At 38.6% G+C, this 20,820-nt stretch overlaps 1 protein-coding gene and 1 pseudogene across 1 annotated transcript in view; one reads left to right on the top strand and one right to left on the bottom strand.

The window, feature by feature from the left end:
- Positions 1-20,820, top strand: part of FGD4 (FYVE, RhoGEF and PH domain containing 4) — a 210,687-nt gene that overhangs the window by 43,520 nt on the left and 146,347 nt on the right. The gene's annotated exons all lie outside the window — the stretch shown is intronic.
- LOC137775403 (small ribosomal subunit protein eS12-like) lies at positions 18,100-18,480 on the bottom strand (annotated as a pseudogene).

A 20,820-nucleotide genomic window follows, 5' to 3' on the forward strand; every position in this document is an offset into this window, starting at 1 on the left:
TCCTTCATTTCTTTTTCATTTATTTCTGATCTGATCTTTATGATATCTTTCCTTCTGCTAGCTTTGGGGTTTTTTTGCTCTTCTTTCTCTAATTGCTTTAGGTGGAAGGTTAGTTTGTTTATTCGAGATGTTTCCTGTTTCTTGATTTAGGCTTGTATTGCTATAAACTTCCCTCTTAGCACTGCTTTTGCTGCGTCCCATAGGTTTTGGGTCGTCGTGTCTCCATTGTCATTTGTTTCTAGGTATTTTTTGATTTCCCCTTTGATTTCTTCAGTGATCACTTCGTTATTAAGTAGTGTATTGTGTAGCCTCCATGTGTTTGTATTTTTTACAGATCTTTTCCTGTAATTGATATCTAGTCTCATAGCGTTGTGGTCGGAAAAGATACTTGATACAATTTCAATTTTCTTAAATTTACCAAGGCTTGATTTGTGACCCAAGATATGATCTATCCTGGAGAATGTTCAAGCATATACAGTGGAGAAAAGACAGCCTCTTCAATAAGTGGTGCTGGGAAAATTGGACAGGTACATGTAAAAGTATGAAATTAGAACACTCCCTGACACCATACACAAAAATAAACTCAATGGATTAAAGACCTAAGTGTAAAGCCAGGCACTATCAAACTCTTAGAGGAAAACATAGGCAGAACACTCTATGACATAAATCACAGCAAGATCCTTTTTGACCCAGCTCCTAGAGAAATGGAAATAAAAACACAAATAAACAAATGGGACCTAACGAAACTTAAGAGCTTTTGCACAGCAAAGGAAACCATAAACAAGACCAAAAGACAACCCTCAGAATGGGAGAAAATATTTGCAAATGAAGCAACTGACAAAGGATTAATCTCCAAGATATACAAGCAGCTCATGCAGCTCAATAACAAAAAAACAAACAACCCAATCCAAAAATGGGCAGAAGACCTAAATAGACATTTCTCCAAAGAAGATATACAGATGGCCAACAGACACATGAAAGAATGCTCAACATCATTAATCATTAGAGAAATGCAAATCAAGACTACAATGAGGTATCATCTCACACTGGTCAGAATGGCCGTCATCAAAAAATCTACAAACAATAAATGCTGGAGAGGGTGTGGAGAAAAGGGAACCCTCTTGCACTGTTGGTGGGAATGTAAATTGATACAGCCACTATGGAGAACAGTATGGAGGTTCCTTAAAAAACTAAAAAATAGAACTACCATACGACCCAGCAATCCCACTACTGGGCATATACCCTGAGAAAACCATAATTCAAAAAGAGTCATGTACCAAAATGTTCACTGCAGCTCTATTTACAATAGCCAGGACATGGAAGCAACCTAAGTGTCCATCATCGGATGAATGGATAAAGAAGATGTGGCACATATATACAATGGAATATTACTCAGCCGTAAAAAGAAATGAAATGGAGGTATTTGTAATGAGGTGGATGGAGTTAGAGTCTGTCATACGGAGTGAAGTAAGTCAGAAAGAGAAAAACAAATACAGTATGCTAACACATATATATGGAATCTAAGGAAAAAAAAAAAAGGTCATGAAGAACCTAGTGGCAAGATGGAAATAAAGACACAGACCTACTAGAGAATGGACTTGAGGATATGGGGAGGGGGAGGGGTGAGATGTGACAGGGTGAGAGAGTGTCATGGACATATATACACTACCAAATGTAAAATAGATACCTAGTGGGAAGCAGCCGTATAGCACAGGGAGATCAGCTCTGTGCTTTGTGACCGCCTGGGGGGGTGGGATGGGGAGGGTGGGAGGGAGGGAGATGCAGGAGGGAGGAGATATGGGAACGTGTGTATATGTGTAGCTGATTCACTTTGTTATAAAGCAGAAACTAACACACCATTGTGAAGCAATTATACTTCAATAAAGATGTTTAAAAAAAAAAAAAAAAAAAAAAAAAAGGCAAGGAGGCTCCTGATACAAAGAAAGCAGTTAAGGGGGAGCCCTGACAAGTTTTGCTTTGTAAATGCAGAGATGTATTGAGTAGTAGCCAGTCTCATCAGGGTGGGGTGCTGTTAACATAAGCTAAGTTGTGAATGCCCCATCTTGCCCCCCAGAGATGTGTAGCACAGTGGCCTTGAGTCTAATAGATGGATAAATTCTAAGAAAAGTTCACTTTTTAGTTGTACGGGTCTTTAAGTCTCTTTAAGACCCCATCTATATGTTATATTTTACCATTAAAAAAATGTTTGCAAATTGATGGCTTCTCTGATAATGAAGTTTCTCATTTTTTTTATATGTATGTATATACATATGTGTATATATGCATATATACACATATTTTATCAAGGAACTGTAAACTCTTGTAACTGTCTTGTACACTTTTTTTTAATATTTGAATTTTATTTTATTTATTTTTTTATACAGCAGATTCTTATTATTCATCAATTTTATACACATCAGTGTATACATGCAATCCCAATCTCCAAATTCATCACACCACCACCCCCACCACCCCCGCTTTGCCCCCTTGTTGTCCATATGTGTGTTCTCTACATCTGTGTCTCAGTTTCTGCCCTGCAAACTGGTTCATCTGTACCATTTTTCCAGGTTCCACATATATGCGTTAATATACGATATTTGTTTTTCTCTTTCTGACTTACTTCACTCTGTATGACAGTCTCTAGATCCATCCACGTCTCAACAAATGACCCAATTTCGTTCCTTTTTATGGCTGAGTAATATTCCGTTGTATATATGTATCACATCTTCTTTATCCATTCGTCTGTCGATGGGCATTTAGGTTGCTTCCATGACCTGGCTATTGTAAACAGTGTTGCAATGAACATTGGGGTGCATGTGTCCTTTTGAATTATGGTTTTCTCTGGGTATATGCTCAGTAGTGGGATTGCTGGATCATATGGTAATTCTATTTTTAGTTTTTTAAGGAACCTCCATACTGTTCTCCATAGTGGCTGTATCAATTTACATTCCCACCAACAGTGCAAGAGGGTTCCCTTTTCCCCACACCCTCTCCAGCATTTGTTGTTTGTAGATTTTCTGATGATGCCCATTCTAACTGGTGTGAGGTGATACCTCATTGTAGTTTTGATTTGCATTTCTCTAATAATTAGTGATGTTGAGCAGCTTTTCATGTGCTTCTTGGTCATCTGTATGTCTTCTTTGGAGAAATGTCTATTTAGGTCTTCTGCCCATTTTTGGATTGGGTTGTTTGTTTTTTTAATATTGAGCTGCATGAGCTGTTTATATATTTTGGAGATTAATCCTTTGTCCGTTGATTCGTTTGCAAATATTTTCTCCCATTCTGAGGGTTGTCTTTTCGTCTTGTTTATGGCTTCCTTTGCTGTGCAAAAGCTTTGACGTTTCATTAGGTCCCATTTGTGTATTTTTGATTTTATTTCCATTACTCTAGGAGGTGGATCAAAAAAGGTCTTGCTGTGATTTATGTCAAAGAGTGTTCTTCCTATGTTTTCGTCTAAGAGTTTTATAGTGTCTGGTCTTACATTTAGGTCTCGAATCCATTTTGAGTTTATTTTTGTGTATGGTGTTAGGGAGTGTTCTAATTTCATTCTTTTACATGTAGCTGTCCAGTTTTCCCAGCACCACTTACTGAAGAGACTGTCTTTTCTCCATTATATATCCTTGCCTCCTTTGTCATAGATTAGTTGACCATAGGTGTGTGGGTTTATCTCTGGGCTTTCTATCTTGTTCCATTGATATATATTTCTGTTTTTGTGCCAGTACCATATTGTCTTGATTACTGTAGCTTTGTAGTATAGTCTGAAGTCAGGGAGTCTGATTCCTCCAGCTCCGTTTTTTCCCCTCAAGACTGCTTTGGCTATTCGGGGTCTTTTGTGTCTCCATAAAAATTTTAAGATGTTTTGTTCTAGTTCTGTAAAAAATTGCCATTCTTAATTTTATAAGGATTGCATTGAATCTGTAGATTGCTTTGGGTAGTATAGTCATTTTCACAATATTGATTCTTCCAATCCAGGAGCATGGTATATCTCTCCATCTGTTGGTATCACCTTTAATTTCTTTCATCAGTGTCTTATAGTTTTCTGCATACAGGTCTTTTGTCTCCCTAGGTAGGTTTATTCCTAGGTATTTTATTCTTTTTGTTGCAGTGGTAAATGGGAGTGTTTCCTTAATTTCTCTTTCAGATTTTTCATCATTAGTAGTAGTTTTTGGTAGCATCTTTAGGATTCTCTATGTATAGTATCATGTCATCTGCAAACAGTGACAGTTTAACTTCTTCTTTTCCAATTTATATTCTTTTTATTTCTTTTTCTTCTCTGAGTGCCGAGGCTAGGACTTCCAAAACTATGTTGAATAATAGCGGTGAGACTGGACATCCTTGACTTGTTCCTGATCTTAGAGGAAATGCTTTCAATTCTTCACCATTGAGAATGATGTTTGCTGTGGGTTTGTTGTATATGGCCTTTATTATGTTGAAGTAGGTTCCCTCTATGCCCACTTTCTGGAGGGTTTTTATCATAAGTGGGTGTTGAATTTTGTCAAAAGCTTTTTCTGCATCTATTGAGATGATCATATGGATTTTCTTCTTCAATTTGTTAATATGGCGTATCACATTGATTGATTTGCGTATATTGAAGAATCCTTGCATCCCTGGGATAATCCCACTTGATCATGGTGTTTGATCCTTTTAATGTGCTGTTGGATTCTGTTTGCTAGTATTTTGTTGAGGATTTTTGCATCTGTATTCATCAGTGATATTGGTCTGTAATTTTCTTTTTTTGTAGTATCCTTGTCTGGTTTTGGTATCAGGGGGATGGTGGCGTCATAGAATGAGTTTGGGAGTGTTCCTTCCTCTGCAATTTTTTGGAAGAGTTTGAGAAAGATGGGTGTTAGCTCTTCTCTAAATGTTTGATAGAATTCACCTGTGAAGCCATCTGGTGCTGGACTTTTGTTTGTTGGAAGATTTTTAATCACAGTTTCAATTTTATTACTTGTGATTGGTCTGTTCATATTTTCTATTTCTTCCTGGTTCAGTCTTGGAAGGTTATACCTTTCTAAAAACTTGTCCATTTCTTCCAGGTTGTCTATTTTATTGGCATACAGTTGCTTGTAGTAGTCTCTTAGGATGCTTTGTATTTCTGTGGTGTCTGTTGTAACTTCTCCTTTTTCATTTCTAATTTTATTGATTTGAGTCTTCTCCCTGTTTTTCTTTATGAGTCTGGCTAATGGCTGATCAATTTTGTTTATCTTCTCAAAGAAACAGCTTTTAGTTTTATTGATCTTTGCTATTGTTTTCTTTGTTTCTATTTCATTTATTTCTGCTCTGATCTTTATGATTTCTTTCCTTCTGCTAACTTTGGGGTTTGTTTGTTCTTCTTTCTCTGGTTACTTTAGGTGTAAGGTTAGATTGTTTACTTGAGATTTTTCTTGTTTCTTTAGGTAGGCTTGTATAGCTATAAACTTCCCTCTTAGAACTGCTTTTGCTGCATCCCATAGGTTTTGGATCGTTGTGTTTTCATTGTCATTTGCCTCTAGGTATTTTTTGATTTCCTCTTTGATTTCTTCAGTGATCTCTTGATTATTTAGTAATGTATTGTTTAGCAATGTATTGTTTAGCCTACATGTGTTTGAGTTTTTTATGTTTTTTTCCCTGTAATTCATTTCTAATCTCATAGCGTTGTGGTCAGAAAAGAAGCTTGATACGATTTCAGTTTTCCTAAATTTACTGAGGCTTGATTTGTGACCTAAGATGTGATCTATCCTGGAGAACGTTCCGTGCGCACTTGAGAAGAAAGTGTAATCTGCTGTTTTTGGATAGAATGCCCTATAAATATCAATTAAATCTATCTGGTCTATTGTGTCATTTAAAGCTTCTGTTTCTTTATTTATTTTCATTTTGGATGATCTGTCCATTGGTGTAAGTGAGGTGTTAAAGTCCCCCACTATTATTGTGTTACTGTCGATTTCCTGTTTTATAGCTGTTAGCAGTTGCCTTATGTATTGAGGTGCTCCTATGTTGTGTGCATATATATTTTTAATTGTTATATCTTCTTCTTGGATTGATCCCTTGATCATTATGTAGTGTCCTTCCTTGTCTCTTGTAACATTCTTTATTTTAAAGTCTATTTTATCTGATATGAGTATTGCTACTCCAGCTTTTGATTTCCATTTGCATGGAATATCTTTTTCCATCCCCTCACTTTCAGTCTGTATGTGTCCCTAGGTCTGAAGTGGGTCTCTTGTAGACAGCATATATATGGGTCTTGTTTTTGCATCCATTCAGCAAGCCTGTGTCTTTTGGTTGGAGCATTTAATCCATTCACGTTTAAGGTAATTATCGATATGTATGTTCCTATTCCCATTTTCTTAAATGTTTTGGGTTTGTTATTGTAAATGTATTCTTTCTCTTGTGTTTCTTGCCTAGAGAAGTTCCTTTAGCATTTGTTGTAGAGCTGGTTTGGTGGCGCTGAATTCTCTTAGCTTTTGCTTGCTTGTAAAGCTTTTGATTTCTCCATCGAATCTGAATGAGATCCTTGCCTGGTAGAGTAATCTTGGTTGTAGGTTCTTCCCTTTCATCAGTTTAAGTATATCATGCCACTCCCTTCTGGCTTGTAGAGTTTCTGCTGAGAAATCAGCTGTTAACTTTATGGGAGTTCCCTTGTATGTTATTTGTCGTTTTTCCCTTGCTGCTTTCAATAATTTTTCTTTGTCTTTAATTGTTGCCAGTTTGATTACTATGTATCTCGGCATGTTTCTCCTTGGTTTTATCCTGCCTGGGACTCTCTGTGCTTTCTGGACTTGGGTGGCTATTTCCTTTCCCATGTTAATGAAGTTTTCAACTATAATCTCTTCAAATATTTTCTCTGGTCCTTTCTCTCTCTCTTCTCCTTCTGGGATCCTTATAATGTGAATGTTGTTGTGTTTAATGTTGTCCCAGAGGTCTCTTAGGCTGTCTTCATTTCTTTTCATTCTTTTTTCTGTATTCTGTTCTGCAACTTTGAATTCCACCATTTTGTCTTCCAGGTCACTTATCCGTTCTTCTGCCTCAGTTATTCTGCTATTGATTCCTTCTAGTGTAGTTTTCATTTCAGTTATTGTATTGTTCATCTCTATTTTTTTGTTCTTTAATTCTTCTACGTCTTTGTTAAGCATTTCTTGCATCTTCTCAATCTTTGCCTCCATTCTTTTTCCGAGGTCCTGGATCATCTTCACTATCATTATTCTGAATTCTTTTTCTGTAAGGTTGCGTATCTCCACTTCATTTCGTTGTTTTTCTGGGGTTTTACCTTGTTCCTTCATCTGGTACATAGCCCTCTGCCATTTCATCTTGTCTATCTTTCTGTGAATGTGGTTTTTGTTCCACAGGCTGCAGGATTGCAGTTCTTCTTGCTCTGCTCTCTGCCCTCTGGTGGATGAGGCTATCTAACAATGAAGTTTCTCTTAATGAAGACAACGTTTGGAAGGTGGAGGCATCTGAAGGCTAGACTCCAGTAGGGACAGCGGGGCTTCCAGGTTTGTGGCTCCTGCCTGGTGACTGAGGAAGGAATTTGTTGGCTCAGGGAATGACCCAAACCCTTCTTCCTCTTGAGCACCAGGAGTCAAAATTTGCTATAGTCGTGTGACTCCTGCTGCCACTAGGTGGCAAGATAGAGGCAAAAATTCTAGGTAGATTTATAAGATTAGGAAGCCTCGTTAGCCATACTTCAGGCTTGGGAGGTAGAGTGTGGCCAGTCAGGGTGCCACAGGGAAAGAGCTTGTGCCCTAGAGTTTATTTCTGTACTACTAATTTTAATTCTATCCCTGGAAATGAAGTTTCTGGTGATGGAATTTAGAGTTTAGAATGTGTCATCTTAAAAGCATGAATCATGGGACTTCCCTGGTAGTCCAGTGGTTAAGAATCCGCCTTCTAATGTGAGGGACATGGGTTCAATCCCTGGTTGGGGAACTAAGATCCTAGGTGCCATGGGGAAACTAAGCCTGCGCACCACAACTACTGAGCCTGCGTGCCACAACGAAGATTCCACTTGCTGCAGCTAAGACCCGACACAGACAAATAATAAATTAGTTAATTAATTTTTAAAAAAGCATAAATCATAAAACCTTAGCTTTTAGAAACTTTGCAAAGCTCTACCATCAGGTTGGTAAGGCACTGTTATCCCTATTTTTTTTTTAATTTAATTAATTTATTTTTAACATCTTTATTGGAGAATAATTGCTTTACAATGGTGTGTTAGTGTCTGCTTTATAACGAAGTGAATCAGCTATACATATACATATATCCCCATATCTCCTCCCTCTTGCGTCTCCCTCCCATCCTCCCTATCCGACACCCCTAGGTGGTCACAAAGCACTGAGCTGATCTCTCTGTGCTATGTGGCTGCTTCCCACTAGCTATTTTACATTTGGTAGTGTATATATGTCCATGCCACTCTCTCACTTTGTCCCAGCTTCCCCTTCCCTTCCTCGTGTCCTCAAGTCCATTCTCTACGTCTGCGTCTTTATTCCTGTCCTGCCCCTAGGTTCTTCAGAACCTTTTTTTTTTAGATTCCATATGTATGTGTTAGCATACAGTATTTGTTTTTCTTTTTCTGACTTACTTCACTCTGTATGACAGACTCTAGGTCCATCCACCTCATTACAAATACCTCCATTTCATTTCTTTTTATGGCTGAGTAATAGTCCATTGTATATATGTGCCACATCTTTATCCATTCATCTGTCGATGGACACTTAGGTTGCTTCCATGTTCTGTAGAGCTGCAATGAAGATTGTGGTACACGAGTCTTTTTGAATTATGGTTTTCTCAGGGTATATGCCCAGTAGTGGGATTGCTGGGTTGTATGGTAGTTCTAGTTTAAGGTTTTTTTCTTTTTTAGTTTTTTAAGAGCCTCCATACTGTTCTCCATAGTGGCTGTATCAATTTACATTCCCACCAACAGTACAAGAGGGTTCTCTTTTCTCCACACCCTCTCCAGCATTTATTGTTTGTATATTTTTTAATGATGGCCATTTTGACTGGTGTGAGGTGATACCTCATTGTAGTTTTGATTTCCATTTCTCTAATTAGTGATGTTGAGCATCTTTTCATGTGTTTGTTGGCAATCTGTGTATCTTCTTTGCAGAAATTTTGTTTCACACGAGGACTACTTTGCGAAGACAGTAGGGTTGGGGTCCCACACCTGTGCCAGACGTGGGCTCCACTGGGTGCTCAGCAGCCTGGGGTGGCTCTGGATGCGAGCCCACTCAGTGGACCTTTTGCGAGGCTCAGTGGTCCCTCTTCAATGGTCTTCTCAGGTCGTAGTCAGGTTTCTTCGACATACACCAACCGAAGTTGAAGTGCGTGTGTGTTATCCTTATTTTATAGATGCACAAATAGATGTCCATAGAAGTTGGTTTTTACAAGATCTCACAGCAAGTCACTGGCTGGTCTTGTTCTTTGAATTACAGTTCTGTGCCAGTTAAGCTATTCTTTTAAGTGCAGTCTATTTATGGGAAAAAGTAGAGACTAGAAGACGTTCTGGATCCTACCTTCTGGTTTTCCATAGTCCTGAATATAGGCCCCGATACAACCCAAACCAGGCTGGTCAACAGGTGGTAATGACCAAACTTGCCAGTCCTGTGACTATAAGAAAACAACCTTCATTAGATTGTCACTTAAAATGCAAACCTATGAAGTCATAGCAGCCACCACATTGTGATGCTTACAGAATTGTGAAGATTGAAGGAGGAAGCTTATACGTGTGCCTGGCATATAACCAAGCATAATACCTGAAATTAATAAAATGTTTTTCCCTCTGTAGTTGCCTCTCCCCTCATGTTTGTCTCTTGTTTTGAAAATATATTAGTTATCTGGGCATATTAATGATTAGCTGGAACCAACATGCTGAAGTCAGGGGGAACACTTTCTTCTCAAGAGTCCAGCCTTTTAAGTTGTCTTCCTTTTCTTTGTCACAGCAATGGACTTTGAAAAAAGTAGTGTTACTGTGGAAACTGAATACATAATGCTTTCCCGCTTATTTTCAGAAGGAGAACAGTCCATAACTATTCTTCTTAATAGTGGCTTTCAAACATTTTAACCACAACCCAGTACAACACTCTATGTGTCCATGTGCATGTGTATTTGTGTCTGAAATAAAACTTAATCCTTTCTGTGTGTTTATATACTCTGCTGTTTTCTATCAGACCCACTAAGGAGATGTGATCACAGTTTAAAAAAATCTTCTGCCTTAGAGAAAGATAAGAAAACATTCGTTTTGGGCTTGTTTTTCTATCTTAACTAAAGACCTTTCAGGTTGGCAAATCCAGGGTCAAGTTCAAAGTGAGAAGGTTATACCTCTTAGAACATGTAAGTTTGGATCCTAGACCTTGGTGCTTCCAATAGTACTTGAGGGGTATTGACATTTCCATTAGCTCACCTCACACTTAGTTGTGCCATAGCTATGATTAAAGGCAGTGAGAACAGAAAGAAAATGCAACGTAGGTACTGTGAATCACAGCCAACATATTTGCTAAAACTTTTACTCACCCTGTTTTTCTTTCATGGGTCAATTTTAACCTTACTTCTTTCAGTTCTTGGATCAGTGGGCTTGTGTTAACTCATATCACCTAACAAACCCACTTGAGACAGCTTAGGAAATTCAGGTGTGAATTGTTTGTTTGTTTTTTTTTTTAATTTTTTAATTGAAGTATTGTTGATTTACAATGTTGTGTTAATTTCTGCTATCCAGCAAAATCACTCAGTTATACACATATATACATTGTTTTTTATATTCTTTTCTATTATGGTTTATCCTAGGATATTGAATATAGTTCCCTGTGCTATAAGGTGTAAACTTGAATAAAACAGATTGCTGCCTCAGCTGCTGATGGACTAGGGCAGCAGTGTTGACTGGTGCGTTCTTGTTCATAACCTGGGGTGTGTGATCTCATTTGCTCCCCATAGCCCTGTGAGAGAAGAGGTGAAATCGTCTTCTTTATTCAAAACCACCACCACCACTGAAAAACAAACAAGCAAATAAAATCCAAGGATTCAAGAGGTTAGCTAGCTTGTTCAAAGTCACATAACTATAGGGGAGAGTAAAGCTTCAACCGGCTCTGCCTTATTACTAAAAATCTTCATACCAAAACCCTTCATAATTAAAAATGTTAATGTCAGGAGTACCTTTGTTGTGTACTAAGTACTAATTAAAACACTAATTCTTTGGGAGACAAATTAGTTTAAAGAGTATAGCACAAGAAAGAATCATTCAACTATCATTGTTTAAAGGTAAATAACCATTCTTCTCAACTTTGTACTTCAGATATTTAAGATGCCTTTCATTTGGAGGAACGTTGATACTATCCCCATAAATACATTTTTTTTCTCTGTGCAGCAAACCTGGAAACCTGTGGTAAATACCCATGTTTTATGGTTTGTCATCTTTCCTGTTTTTGTTTTGAAAAGCCTGTGAAGTAAGGGGGCATGTGGTGATGATATTGTTGGCAACACTAAGATCTGAAAAGATTGTGTGGGAATTTAAATAAGAACTCTGGTCTTCTGACCGCCTGCCCACTTCTTTGCAGAGGCATTAATCCATGTGGGCAGAGTAATTGAGTGTTTTGGGTAAAGACCCAAGGTTAAAAATGACAGAGGAAGAGGACCTCACATTGCATTTGTTACTTGGGTTTAGAATGTAGCCGTGTCAAGACTGTTTTGTCAGTGTTCAATAAAGTAATCCCATGAGGGAAAGGTTAAGTAAAGTTCTGCACTTACCAGCTATTTCACATAGCCAATAACTGGTAGAAATATTCTTTAAGTTGTGATTTTCCTTTCTGCCCCAAGTTTCTTTTAAAGTTTTTGCTAAACACTTAAAATTTTGCATGTGACCCAGTGAAACATGCTATGTAAATAAACAGTGGATTAGCCTTGGTTTTTATGTGTGTTTGATCTCATCCAGCTGAAATTCATGATTCTACAAAAGATTAAAGAAAAAGGACAATTTTGAGGAGAGCATTAATATTATATACCCATTGAAAAGCTGATTAAATAATAATAAGAAGAAGAATGGATAAAGTGTACTGAGAGTTTCCTGTGTGCTAGGCAGTGTTCAAAGTATTTTACCCATTTTATGTCATGAAATCTTCTCAAAACCCCAGTGAAGGTAGTACCATTATTATTTCAGTTTTTATAGGTGAGGAAACCAAACCACTAATAGTTTAGCTTAATATTGAGGGTCACAGTTTGATAAGTAGTGGAGCAGGTATAATCTGACTTGAGATCCGGTGCATTTAATAACTGTTGTATTGCCATCCTGTGTAACAGACATTAAGCTAAGAGTTAATAGAAAACGGGTCCTGATTGTAGTTTTACCATTAATTTACAGTCTGAACTTGTACAAGTCATTTCGTCTCTTTTTGCCTATGTCCTCACCTCTAAATTGTGTGATAATATCTGTTCTACCTACAACTCTACTTTGTGGAGGGATTAAAGCTGGAGAGGTACAGTGGCCATGGGGAAGGATACATTGTGAAACGAGAGGCAAAGACAAGGAGGTAAAGACAATAGAAAGTGAAAGAAAGTACATTTTTTAAAAGCTTATATGCAAAAATATTTCAAAATATTGGTTTGGTGAAGGAAAAGTACGTGCAAATACGTAAATTGTCAGGGTAGGCTGTAAGCACTACCTTCATGGGACGATGAGTGGGAGGAGCCAGAAGTAGAGCTCAAGAAGTAGAAGTAGCTCTGTCAGAGATCAGAGGACTGAGGTAAAGGGCGCCCCTGTGGTGCTGCTGCCTGCAGAGGGTGGGCCAGGCTAGACAGCCTCCAGAGGATCCGGGAAGTTAGGATGAAGCGTAACCACAAGTGGTACATTTGTCTAGTTAAGCAAGTGACCCATGGTAAATGTTGGTGAAGGTTTGAGAACTGGATAGAGAAGTTCCATAAGTATTTAGGTAGATATTTGATAATATTGGGGTGTTTTGAGGCAGGCATGAATAATTCGATCACTTATAAGGGAGAATAATGTGTGTGATGCCCCGAATCAGACGTCACTGTACTTCCTACACTGTCACCTTTACCTTTTTTCTTTTACTCTCATTTCCACAATGACTTCAGCAGGTCATTGCTGAGACTTGTCTAGCTAATTATGTGATTTTTATGTTATATTTGTGTTTTTAAGCTTTGAGCAGAGTGTGAACTGCTTTCAGGACTCATTTCTCAGGAATCTAGTAATTAAGGAATAATAAGGTGTGTATCCATTCCAGGCATATTCATGCATCCCTAAACAGTATGGTTTTCTGGAGAGCACCATGGTAGGGAGAAAGGTCAGGCATCCCCTAGTCAGGAGAAGCCACTTGTCCCTCACTGAGTGGCTCTTCCTGTGTAGTTATTAAACTGCAGGACCCTCTGTATTAGTCAGGAGTCTCTAGAAAGACAGAACTAATAGGTTGTGTGTATACACATATATATTATAAGGAATTGGCTCATGTGTTTATGGAGGCTGGCAAGTCCAAGTCTGCAGTGTCGGTTGTCAGGCTTGAGACCCAGAAGAGCTGGTGGTGCAGCTCCAGTCCAAAGGCCAACAGGTAGAGACCCAGGAGAGCCAGTGGTGCAGATGGAGTCCATAGGCAGTCTGCTGAAGAATTCTCTTTTGCTCAGGGAGGCCAGTCTTTTTGTTCTATTCAGGCTGTCAGCTGATTGGATGAGGCCCACCCACATTATGGAAGGCAATCTGCTAACTCACAGTTCACTGGTTTAAATGTTTATGTTATCCAAAACACCCTCCAAGTTGATGCATAGTATTAATACCTCCCCCCACACCCCGCCATGGGACGTGCTAAAGCAAGGCCTCCTTAGAGGATATTGGGAGCCCTCACCACCACTTGGGAGCCAGATGTTGAACCTATCCCATTCTCAGAACTTCTCTCAAATGCAAACGATTTTAACTAAACACACTAGGAAGAAATCTTATAACCTTTCTGAATCAAATTAATGGATAAGAAAGCACTTAAAAAATTGTGAAGCAGTTTACAAATGCACGGAATTTAGGGATGTGGTGAGTGAAGAGGGTGTGGGTAGAGTTTAGCATAATTGGGTGGATTGCCACCTGTCGTGAGGATTATAGGTTGGCAAGAGAACAATAAACCTTTCTTTTTGTGACTGGACTGCACATAATCATACCCAGTGCAGTGAGGCCTTCTTAGAACCTTCTCTTAGTTTTACAGGAAAATCCCATCTTCTTTCTATGGGAGGATGGCTTGGGTGGGATCTGGGAATTCTTGTTCTGCTACCCAGCCATTGAATTCTCACCTACTCTCACTGCTGCTGGCTCTCCAGAGGACTCCTTGTCGTGCTATGTGACCCATGGGTTGAACAACTGAATAGATGAAAAATATAATTTGTTTACATAGCAGCTATCTTTTGAGCCATATTATTTCATATAAACCTTGGGAGAAAATAATAAAATGGACAGGGTGATTTTGTTGCTGTTCATACTGACAGATAGAGTAACCACAATTTTACTTTCTCTAGTCAGTATAGGGCAGCATTTTGCACATTGTTGCTTAATAAATATTTGGTTTGAAAGAAATCTTATTCTATTTCTGTATTCATCCTGTTTTCTCTTACCTCTGATTTTTCCACAGCTCACATTTGAGTCCTCACTATATGAAGAATGCTGTATTATTTTTTAGGAGAAACTAAGTAAATAGAATTAGATCTGCTCCTTCAGGAATTTTCAAATGAAACTAATCTATCTCAATATCCCAGTGGAAATATTTAATACTAAATACTATATACCTTAATACTTTTTAAAGTGGAATACTTTTTTTATAACTTAAATCTTTCATTTTATTTTAGAGAATAAGCCTTTCTTTAGTTTAACTTGCAGCAATGGTGGTGTTTCTATTTTTCCAGTGAACTCTTACAACAAAATGTTCATTAATTAAAAATAGCTGCCCAGTACAGGAAACAGCTCATATAGCAGCTTCTGACACTGTTCTAAAAACAGATCTGAGCTGCTTGTGTGCTGAATAAGAATGAGCACTGAAAACTTGTGAACAAATTCAGGTAAAAGCATGCTTTGTTTTAAGAAGGATCTGTGTGCCTTTACATTAATGCTTTTCCGATTATAAGAGTCATTTGTGCTTACTGTTAAAAGACAACAACAGCAACAAATGTTATAGTGGTATATTATGTAGAAAGTGGAATTCCCACCCAGATTGTGGTGTCTGTTTAGTCTGGTGGCTTCTAACAGATTCTTTTCTATGCATATACAACAGTATATACTTACTTTAAAAGTGGAATTATATGTTTTTTTCAACTTGGTTTTTCACTTATATTAGAAATTTTCCACATCAAATCTTTTAAAATCCTCTTCCTTTATTTTATTTATTATCTCTTTTAAGGCAGCATAGTATTTCACTTTATAGCTATACTACAATTTGTTTAAACCAGTTCCCTATTAATAGGCTTATGAGTTGATATTCTTTTAATTTTTTTTCTTTGAAAGTTATTGTTTTTAGGGCAGATGCACTTGTAATTGAACAAATTTACCAAATGTAATTTGTTGGTAGTATAGCATTGAGAGTTTACTATGTGCCTAGAACTCTTCTAAGCACTGTTCTGTGAAAATTAGAAGAATAATGCTACCATCTTATGAGGGATTTACTATTATTGTCCCTATTCTCAAGATGCAGAAAGCCTCCAGGCTCCCTATATGCCATCATGGTCATCCATAGGATGGACTGAAAGAGGGGTGATGGCTCAGACATTTAGGGCTCTTTAAATCCAAAGGAGCTAAGCAGACAGGTAGCAACTGCATCAACACAAAAGAAAGCAGAGCTTACAAATACTTCTTATTGGAGTTTCTGATGTTAAAAATCTTTGCTGGTTGCCATAACAACAGGCTTTGGAAGACCTACCATCTTCACTCTTGTGACTGTGCCTTGAGGATTCCCTGGCTGTTAACCACAGATTGTTAGGTGTCTGTGTATCCCCTGCTGATTTCCGAATTTCTATCGTGAATTTATCTGATACACAGGGCCCTTCCTCAGTTTTGTCTGTACCCCTGGTATGCCTTGCTAAGATCTCCTTCCCTGGCCAGTCCTCCCTGATGGCCTGTGTAGGTGCTTATTGTTTTCTACTGAAAATGGAAGCTATTAAGTTTTTGTCATTATTAGTGGCTTGGACTCTACGATCTGTCTGTAAGATAGACTCTAAAAAAAGTTTCCTGAGACTTAGAAGGTATGTTTCATTTGCTTAAATGATGGTTAAATTGATCCTAGGTATAATATATATATATTTTAAATTGAAGTATAGTTGATTTACAATGTGTTATTTTAAGGTGTACAACGAAGTGATTCAGTTACACACACACACACATATATATATATATATATATATGTTCTTTTTCAGATTGATTTCCCTTATAGGTTATTACAAAATATTGAGTATAGTTCCCTGTGCCATATAGTAGGTCCTTGTTGGTTATCTATTTTATATATAGTAGTGTGCATATGTTAATCCCAAACTCCTAATTTATCCTCTCCCCCCTTTCCCCTTTGGTAACCAGAAGTTTGTTTTCTATGTCTGTGGGTCTATTTCTGTTTTGTATATAAGTTCATTTGTATCTTTTTTTTTTTTTTTTTAGATTCTTCATATAAATGATACCATATGATATTTGTCTTTGTCTGGCTTATTTCACTTAGTATGATAATCTCTAGGTTTATGCTTGCTGGACATTAAATTTTTAGAACAAAAAGTTTCTGTTACATTTCTTCATAATTATCTAGTCTATCATGACTAGAGAGAAGTGAAGTTTAAAATACCACTAAAAGGGACGTGTGTTTTGGTTATTTATTGTAGTGTAATAAACCACTTCAAAACTTAGTAGCTTAAAGCAGCAGTTTGTTATTTTGTGGTTCAGTGGGTTGACCAGGCAGTTCTGTTTTCATGTCCTGTCAGCTGGTTGCTAGAAAGGCTGTGGTCCTCTGAGGTTTGGATAGGAGCTCAGCTAGGACCCAGTGGCTGCTTAGGTCACCTGAGGTGTCTGGGTTCCAAAATGGAAGAAGTGGATGCTGCCCAACCAAATAAGGTCCGGGCCCAGAATTGGCACTGCATCATTTCTGTCCTATTCTAATGGTCTAAGCAGTAGTAGGCTCAGCCCAGAGTCAATGTGGGAAGGGACGCTACAAGGACATGAGTACCTAGAAGTGTGTACACAAAATTTTAGAACCACTGGTCTAAAGGAAAAAGTCTATGAGGAACCTAAAATCTTTATGAGGGGTCAACAAAGGGTTGTACAGCCACATCCTCAAGGCCACATTTTACTGGCAATGCAGGATTTGATCTTTGCCCTGAGCCATTCCTTCCTTCCTTCCTTCCTTCCTTCCTTCCTTCCTTCCTTCCTTCCTTCCTTCCTTCCTTCCTTCCTTCCTTCCTTCCTTCCTTCCTTCCTTCCTTCCTTCTTTCCTTCCTCCCTCCCTCCCTCCCTCCTCCCTCCCTTCCACAAGAGCCCAGTTTTTGTTTTTGTTTTTTAAACTTTGGGTTTGTTTATTTATTTATTTATTTATTTATGGCTGTGTTGGGTCTTCATTTCTGTGCGAGGGCTTTCTCTAGTTGCGGCAAGTGGGGGCCACTCTTCATCGCGGTGCGCGGGCCTCTCATTATCGCGGCCTCTCTTGTTGCGGAGCACAGGCTCCAGATGCGCAGGCTCAGTAGTTGTGGCTCACGGGCCTAGTTGCTCCACGGCATGTGGGATCTTCCCAGACCAGGGCTCGAACCTGTGTCCCCTGCATTGGCAGGCAGATTCTCAACCACTGCGCCACCAGGGAAGCCCAAGCCCAGTTTTTTTTTTTTAAGATTTATTTTTTATTTATTTATTTTATTTTTATATTTTTGGCTGCATCGGGTCGTTTTGGCTGCATTGGTGTTGTGGAACACGGGATCTTCATTGAGGCGTATGGGATCTTCCGTTGCGGTACACGGGTTCTATAGTTGAGCCGTGCGAGCTCAGTAGCTGTGGCGCGCTGGCTCAGTTGCCCAGCGGCATGTGGGATCTTAGTTCCGTGACCAGGGCTCGAACCCATGTGCCCTGCATTGTAAGGCAGATTCTTTACCACTGGACCACCAGAAAAGTCCCAAGAGCCCAGTTTTTTTATTTCATCATTTCTTGCGTATGAAGTACTCCTCGATGACATCCTTGGCCTGAGACTGTTTGCCATAGTCCCTAACCACCACACAACCAACCACTTTATGGGGTTTTCCCTGTCAATTTTACAGGCACCTACCCATTCCCCTAGTTTCTTGTCATCAACCTTAATCAGGTTGATTTGGTGCTCAGCGCAAAGGGCCTCCACCAACTTGACTTACATAGGCTCATCACAGTTGGATGCAAACGCACAAAGATGGGCCTGGAGCTTGTCTAAGGCTTTGGCAGCTTCACGAATTCCACATGCTAGGCCATCGTGGATGAGGGCGGTCTTACAGCACCTCTTGCAGAGCAGTATTAACATCCATTATACCTCTGGCAGCAATGGTTTTCTTGGCTATGTTGGTGGCTTACGGGTGGAGCTGAATCTTGAATGCACCCGGGACTCTGCCACAGCAGGGAAAGAGCTGCCTGGAGCCATTTCTTACTTTGAGCTTATTTTTTGCTAAGATGCGGAAATGAGCAATGGTTTTATTTTTGAACCCGTCAAATCTGACCCCTTTATATTTCCTCTAAATTCTGTTTGAAAAGGAACCAAATGGTGCCTTTTTTAGTTCATCTCACTACACAGGCAGTTAAAATGAATCAGTTGATACTTTCAACTTTCTTCCTTGTATTTTCCTTAGTCAGATCATTGAGTTCATTAGGTACCGTTTCCACCTTCCACATCACTGCAGGCAATGATTTGCTAATTGTTCTCACAGTACGTAACTTGGGTCCCTTTTCCTCAGGTGCTGATACATTTCTTCACTTTTCAAATCTTTATTAGTAATCTCCTCAAAACTCTTCCAGCTTCTGCCCACCACGTGGATCCAAAGCCAGTACATATTTTAGGTTTTTGTTGCAGCAGAACCCCACTTCTGGTACCAAATTTTGTTTCAGTTATCTATTGCTGCATAACAAATCACCTCCAAATTTAGTGGCTTAAAACAACAATGGTGTTTTTGCTCACAATTTTGGGATTTGGTAGGGTTTGATAAGGACAGCTCACCTTATCTCACAGTCTGTGTGCTGTCAGCTGGGACAACTTGATTAGGGCTGGAGGATTTATTTTCAAGATAGCTCATTTTCATGCGTGGCAAGTAGGTGCTGTCAGCTGGGCATTTTTCTTTTCCATGTGGGCCTTTCTCATTTCATGTGGCTGTTTGGACCTGCTCACAGCATGGCAGCTGGACTCCAAAAAGAAGGAGGCAGAAGTTGCCAGGCCTCTTAAAGATTTAGCCCAGGATTGGTACAATGTCATTTCTGCCCTTTTTCCTTTGGACAGTCATAGGCCCAACCCAGAATCAAGGAGGTGGCAAAATAGATCCCACCTCTTGATGGGAGTAGTGACAGAGAATATGTGGCTGTCATGAATCCACTCTACTCTGTTAGGGGTTTTTTTTTTGACAGTACTGAAAAGGCACTCTTGGCTCAAGTTATGAGATGGTGGAAAATAATTGCTTATTATTTGAAGTAAGGTCGTAAGCTCTGGAAGAAGGTTAAAAGAAAACTTTTATATATAAAGAGCATTTTGATATCTGTGAAAATTTTAAATGTTATATTTTACTGGTGGACAAAAGTCATTTTTGGGGGGTAGAATTAATTTCTAAATTCCTTCTCATCCACAGGGAGATCAGCTTGGTGCTTTGTGATCACCTAGAGGGGTGAGATAGGGAGGGTGGGAGGGAGACGCAAGAGGGAGGGGATATGGGGATATATGTATACATATAGCTGATTCACTTTGTTATACAGCAGAAACTAACACACCATTGTAAAGCAATTATACTCCAATAAAGATGTTTAAAAAAAATTCCTTCTCATCAGAATAATACTCTTTTTTTTATTTCATTTAACAAATGTTTATTAATTATGAACTCTGTGCCAGGCACTGCACTAGGCATTGGGTAGCCAATATTTATTTATTTATTTATTTATTTACTCTTAAGCACCTTTGGTATCAAGATTTGTATGTGACAGGGATGTCTGAATGCACTTATGTATCTTATTTGGTCTTAACACTGACCTGCTTATTTTTAGTAAAAGTTGCCTTCTGTGTTACCAAATGTAGAGAAATAGTCCCCTTCCAAAGATTCCCCTTCTTGAAATAGGGACAAAATGCTGTTTAAGAGTTGTGTGCGATGAAAGGGGGACTCTGGATGCTTTGTTGAAGTGATTGTGGTAAAGCAGAGGGTGAATAACGGGATGAAAGGATCCCAGGTTTTTCTATCGTTTGGAACTTTTGTGTGCCGCTCTTTCCAGATTGGCGAGAGAGGACAAAACAGACGATGGTAGCAGAAGTTGCCCAAGCTTTTGCTTATTTACCCAAATCATCTATTAGGTAAGCTCATGCAGGCTAGTAAATGACTTCCTGAATTTGTTAAGCACTTACATTAGTAAATTTTTCCCTATCCAATTTGGAGCTCTTAAAATCAAATTAATGCCCTATTACAATAGTGATTCAAAAGAGTTTAAATACATCTTGTAGCTTTAAAATTCATACAATCTGACTGGTATTAAATCTCTGACCTTTAGTTCCTTTTTTAGCTTTGATTTCATGCTTTTGGGTTTCGTTATACGTTATCTTGATAACACTGATAAGTTGTTAAATATTGAAATAATTTGAGCATGTTTTCTTTAATTAGATTGTTTATAAAAATGTTTGGGGCAACACTGGTTTCCCTCACTTGCTTTTA

The sequence above is a fragment of the Eschrichtius robustus genome, chromosome 13 (genome assembly GCF_028021215.1).
Source record: "Eschrichtius robustus isolate mEscRob2 chromosome 13, mEscRob2.pri, whole genome shotgun sequence".
In the NCBI taxonomy this organism is placed as follows: Eukaryota; Metazoa; Chordata; class Mammalia; order Artiodactyla; family Eschrichtiidae; genus Eschrichtius; species Eschrichtius robustus.